Genomic DNA, 6,000 nt, shown 5'->3' on the forward strand with positions numbered 1-6,000 from the left:
GTGGAGAACTCCGGCAGGGCTTCGCCTATGCGCTGTGGGAGTTTGTATGTGGAGGAGGGGAGGCTAGGGTTTGGGGAGAGGGGGTGGCTAGGGCGCCGGCCATGGGCAGCCCTAGGTGGTGCGGCCAAGCCATGGGCTGCCCCCTCCCTCTCCTCCTCATTATATAGGTGGAACCCCAAGGGTTTGCCCAAAGTCTTCGAATAAGACCCCAACGTAAAAGCTGCCTTATGGACGAAACCTAGAGGGACGAGGGACTCTCCCCTTTCCCCTTTTCTTGGCCGGCCAAGGAGGTGGAGTCCACCATGGACTCCACCCTCCCACTTGGTTGGCTGGTTAGGGTTTGTGGGGTCCCTCCGGGACTCCTCCTTCCATAGTGATTTATTTCCGGATAATTCTAGAAACCACCTTCCATAAATTCACCGGATCATTTCCAAACTTGGAAAGTGACTTCCTATATATGAATCTTATTCTCCGGACCATTCGGAACTCCTCGTGATGTCCCGGATCCCATCCGAGACTCCGAACAAAACTTCGAACTCCATTCCATATTCCATATCTACTTAAACGACATCAAACCTTAAGTGTGTCACCCTACGGTTCGCGAACTATGTAGACATGGTTGAGACTTCTCTCCGACCAATAAACAATAGCGGGATCTGGAGATCCATAATGGCTCCCACATATTCAACGATGACTTTAGTGATTGAATGAACCATTCACATACGATACCAATTCCCTTTGTCACGCGATATTTTACTTGTCCGAGGTTTGATCATCGGTATCTCTATACCTTGTTCAACCTCGTCTCCTGACAAGTTCTCTTTACTCGTACCGTGGTATGTGGTCTCTTATGAACTTATTCATATGCTTGCAAGACATTAGACGACATTCCACCGAGAGGGCCCAGAGTATATCTATCCGTCATCGGGATGGACAAATCCCACTGTTGATCCATATGCCTCAACTCATACTTTCCGGATACTTAATCCCACCTTTATAACCACCCATTTACGCAGGTGGCGTTTGATGTAATCAAAGTACCTTTCCGGTATAAGTGATTTACATGATCTCATGGTCATAAGGACTAGGTAACTTATGTATCGAAAGCTTATAGCAAATAACTTAATGACGTGATCTTATGCTACGCTTAATTGGGTGTGTCCATTACATCATTCATATAATGACATAACCTTGTTATTAATAACATCCAATGTTCATGATCACGAAACCATGATCATCTATTAATCAACAAGCTAGTTATACAAGAGGCTTACTAGGGACTCTTTGTTGTTCACATAACACACATGTATCAATGTTTCGGTTAATACAATTATAGCATGGTATGTAAACATTATCATAAACACAAAGATATATTATAATAACCATTTTATTATTGCCTCTTGGGCATATCTCCAACAGTCTCCCACTTGCACTAGAGTCAATAATCTAGTTTACATTTGTAAAGATATAACACCTTGGCCTTCCGGTGCTTTATCATGTTTTGCTCACGGGAGAGGTTTTAGTCAACGGATCTAACATGCTCAGAAACGTATGTATTTTGTAATTCATTTACGTCTCAACGCATCACTCATTTCCAAATGAGTCGGCATTAAATATGTTTCGTCTTCTGGTGGAACCTTAATTCCGCGGTCTGAAATATGTCACTAATATTGTCACACACAATATAGCTTCAAAGTTCTGACTCTGTTGGAACTACACCAAGTTCTCAAAGAACTTCTTGACTTAACATCCTTTGTCATTGTCAAAACAATGACATACTCTGCCTTCTTTTGTAGAATCCGTCACAATATTTAAGAACTCTTCTAAATCTAGCATTGTGCTACCTTTTAAATAACACTTAGCCTAATTGAGATTGAAATTTATTTTTATATGTGACCAAACCAATATCGGTGCAACACCTTACAGCGATTTGTTTGTCATTACCTCATATAAAACTATATATGTATCCTTGGTTCTTCTAAAGCACACAGGGATATTCTTACTCGTTTGTCCAATGATCATCACATGAATCATTCTGGTATATGCTCCTAACATTTTAGAGCACAGGACATCTGATTGTGTACATATTAATTGTGATCTAAAATCACTCATGTGTTTTTACTCATTGAGTGTCAGATACACTTAACTCTTCTTAAAACTTTATATGACAAGAACATTTTCTTAATATTTCTATATTGAACTACTTCAATATCCTTTCTATGTACTTTGACTTAAACTTATTATGTGTTTCAATCTATCTTCATAGATCTTGACACTAAATATGTTTCAGTCCATATTCTTTCATTGAAATCAATTCTCAATGAAACCTTTTAATCAAGTATATAATTACATTATTTATAACCAACTATATGTAATCAACATAAAGTGTTATAAATATGTCTCAGCACTCCCACTTAATTTCTTGCAAGTGCAAGCATCTTCATCGTTTCTGATGAAATCAATAACTCTTTGACTATTTCATCCGGTGAAGATTCCAACTCCGCGATACTCACTTCATCCAATTGAAGTTCGTTTACCTATCTAGTATTCCACGGACTAGCAAACAATTGGTTGTATCTTGTATACACCTTTAATACACACTTCTGTTAAGTAATGTATTTTGCCATCCTACTATCATATCTCATGAAAAAAATATGTAGTGATTACTAGAATAATCCACATAGACTATAAGCATTGCTACGGAAGATCTAATCTTATCGTAGTCAACTCTTTGAACTTTGTCGTAAACAACTTTTCGACAAGTCGAGCTTATTCAAGGATATTCCATCAAAGTCCATCAATTTTATAGATCCATTTACTTTCAAAAAATATTCATCTATCTTGGATTTCATGGCGTATAGCCATTCTAACGGAGTCAGGGCCCATCATAACTTCTTTGTATGTAGTTGGTTTATCATTGTTCAAAAAACAATCCTTTGTTCACAAATCATTTATTTGATCACAAAGTAAACCATACCTACAAGGTTCAATAAGTACTTCGATCTCCATGACTATAACATTTTGTAGACATGGGAGCCATGATCGTCGTGGCCGCTTCGGAACCAATTCGATGTCTGCGCTACTCGATCATTATGCTCAGGTTCTTAAACCTTATCAAGTTATATTGTCCTCCCACTCAAATACTTCGCTAAAAACAATTTCTTAGAAATAAGTAAGAAACATCGACAAACACTTTTGTCTTTGTCTCCATAGTGGAAAGAATTCCCAATCAATTCTGTGGGATAACCAACAAAGACATTCATCCGATTTTGGTTGTAAACTTATTTACTTTATGCTATGCATTCCAAAATTTAAGAAAGGACTATTAGGGTTCATACCCATGCCATAACTCGTATGGTGTCATTTCAACGGATCATGATGATGCTCTATTCGAGTGTAAAAGCGGTAGTCTCTAAAGCATAATCCACAAAAATATAATGGCATCAATATTTTATCTCATCATTGATCCAACAAGGTTTGGATACGTTTCTCGGATACTTCATCATCACTATGATACTCCAAAGAAACGTGAGTTGTAGAACAACTTCATAACTCTCTTAGATGTTCGCTAAAACTCGTAATTCAAATATTTCCCCCATGATCCAATCATAGATATTTGACTTTTCTATTACGATGATTTCCACTTCATGCTGAAATTTATTTGAATCCATTCAAATGTTTCAAACTTCTTCCTTATCGAATATATCCACATATATATACTCAATTCATTGTTGGAAGTTTTCATGAAGTAGAAGAATCTCCCGCACACATCTATGCCCAGTGAACTACATACATCATCATGTATTTTTCCACTAAGTTAGTTGCCCGTTCAACTCTTGGCCTATGAACGGTATTTCAGTCATTCTCTTTAGAAAAGATTTGCAAGCGCCAAATGATTCAAAAATCGAATGACTCCAAAAATCCATTTGCATGGAGTTCCTTCATGCTTTCTAATATGACCTAAATTGCGGTTCCACAAATAAGTGGAATTCAAATCATTTGCCTTATGGCATTTTAGCGTCAGTATTATGTATGTGTGTTTCACCATTAAGATTTATAATAACTTATCCATCGTACATGGAGTAATGTCATAATTTGAACAACTCATTGTTTTCATTTGACCAGAGCAAAATAACAATTATTAAGTTCTTTATTATAAATTCTACGGGCTAGATAGGATGCCAACGACGAACATAATAACACTTTATTTTTGTTCTAGAAGTGCATTCCTATCATATTCCTTGTCAGTCACTTAGGCCATTGTATTCTTGTATTGCGTTGTTTTGTATGACATTTCATACCAACCAATATGGTACTAATACCCAAGAATTTCATTGTGTGACCAAACTAGGAATACAACCATAACATGTATATCATGTATATACACACGAGCTAGACTTTCTAGTCTTTTTCTTTCTGCCAAAATATCTTTTGTAGTTTCTCTTTTAGCTTTTCTCATTATTCAGAAAATACTTCACCTTCAATAACTTCTAGGTTTGTTGGTCAAATACCAATAACCTTGAGGTTCTTACTTTGAAGTTAATCATCATATGACAAGTGTTTCAGATTAGTAACTTTGTAATATGATGAACAATTTCACTCATAATTTTATCCATTATATCATGACGACTTTCCGAGACCATGTCTGTACATGTTAGGCTCGTAAAGTTTTAACCTTGGTATTCGCATGTGCAAATCTGGCTTGCACCCGTTGTATGCACACGTAGAATCTATCACACCCGATCATCACGTGATGCTTCGAAACGACGAGTCTTAGCAACGGTGCATACTAAGGATGATAACTTCATGGATATGCGAATATTATTAGTGCCCCAATAGTTGGAGGATTGTGACGCCTGGCGTCTTCAACCTTCATACATTCCCATAAAACTTATGAGTTTATGTAGTCTCACCAAATTTATATTCTATTATCTTGCAGTAAGGTCTTAGATATCACATATATCTCATACCTTGATTATTTCTGAAAACTAAAATTTTCAGCTCCTTACTTTTCAAACAGATTTGAACTTCAAGTTTCACGGAGACAAGATAACTTTAGGTACTAATTGAAACCATAGCTCTTTGAATCAACAATGTGAGGTTTACTAAAAGTTTGCAATAGGACTTAATCAATTCTTGATTCTTTAACAATACGGTACCAATCCGTAAAGTTTCTTGTCAGATTTTAACAGTATTTCTATCTCAATAACAAGACTAGCGCATGGTAGAAAACGGATGCCAATACTACAAAATTAATTCAAAATACTACTCGGACTATGTTTATGATAATTAGTTCATGTTTTAATCTAATTACTAATGAACTCCCACTTAATACAACATCCCTCATAGTTGTTAAGTGGTACACGATCCAAATCCACTACACCAAAACCGATCATCACGTGAGATGATGTAGCTTCAATAGTGAACATCAACATGTTGATCATATCATCCATATGACTCGTGTTCAACCTTTCGGTTTCCGTTGTCCCGAGGCCATGTCTGTACATGCTAGGCTCGTCAAGCAAACCCAAGTATTCCGCGTGTGCAACATGGCTTACACCCGTTGTATGTGAACGTTGAGTCTATCACATCCGATCATCACGAGATGCTTCGAAACGACGAACCGTACAACGGTGCATACGAGGGGAGAACACTTTATTATCTTGATATTAATGTGAGGGATCATCTTATAATGCTACCGTCGCGTTCTAAGCAAAATAAGATGCATAAAGGATTAACATCACATGCAATTCATATGTGATATGATATGGCCCTTTAGTCTTTGCGCCTTCGATCTTCATCACCAAAGCACGGACATGATCTCCATCATCAACGGGCATGATCTCCTTCATCGTCGGCGTAGCGTCAAGGTCCATAGCGCCATCTTCATGGTTGTTCACCTCATGTAGCAACTATTACAACTATTGTGAAATACTACTCAACATGAAATTTAAAGACAACCATAAGGCTCCTGCCGGTTGCCACAATACAATAATGATC

The sequence above is a fragment of the Lolium rigidum genome, chromosome 5, assembly GCF_022539505.1.
Source record: "Lolium rigidum isolate FL_2022 chromosome 5, APGP_CSIRO_Lrig_0.1, whole genome shotgun sequence".
Lineage (NCBI taxonomy): Eukaryota > Viridiplantae > Streptophyta > Magnoliopsida > Poales > Poaceae > Lolium > Lolium rigidum.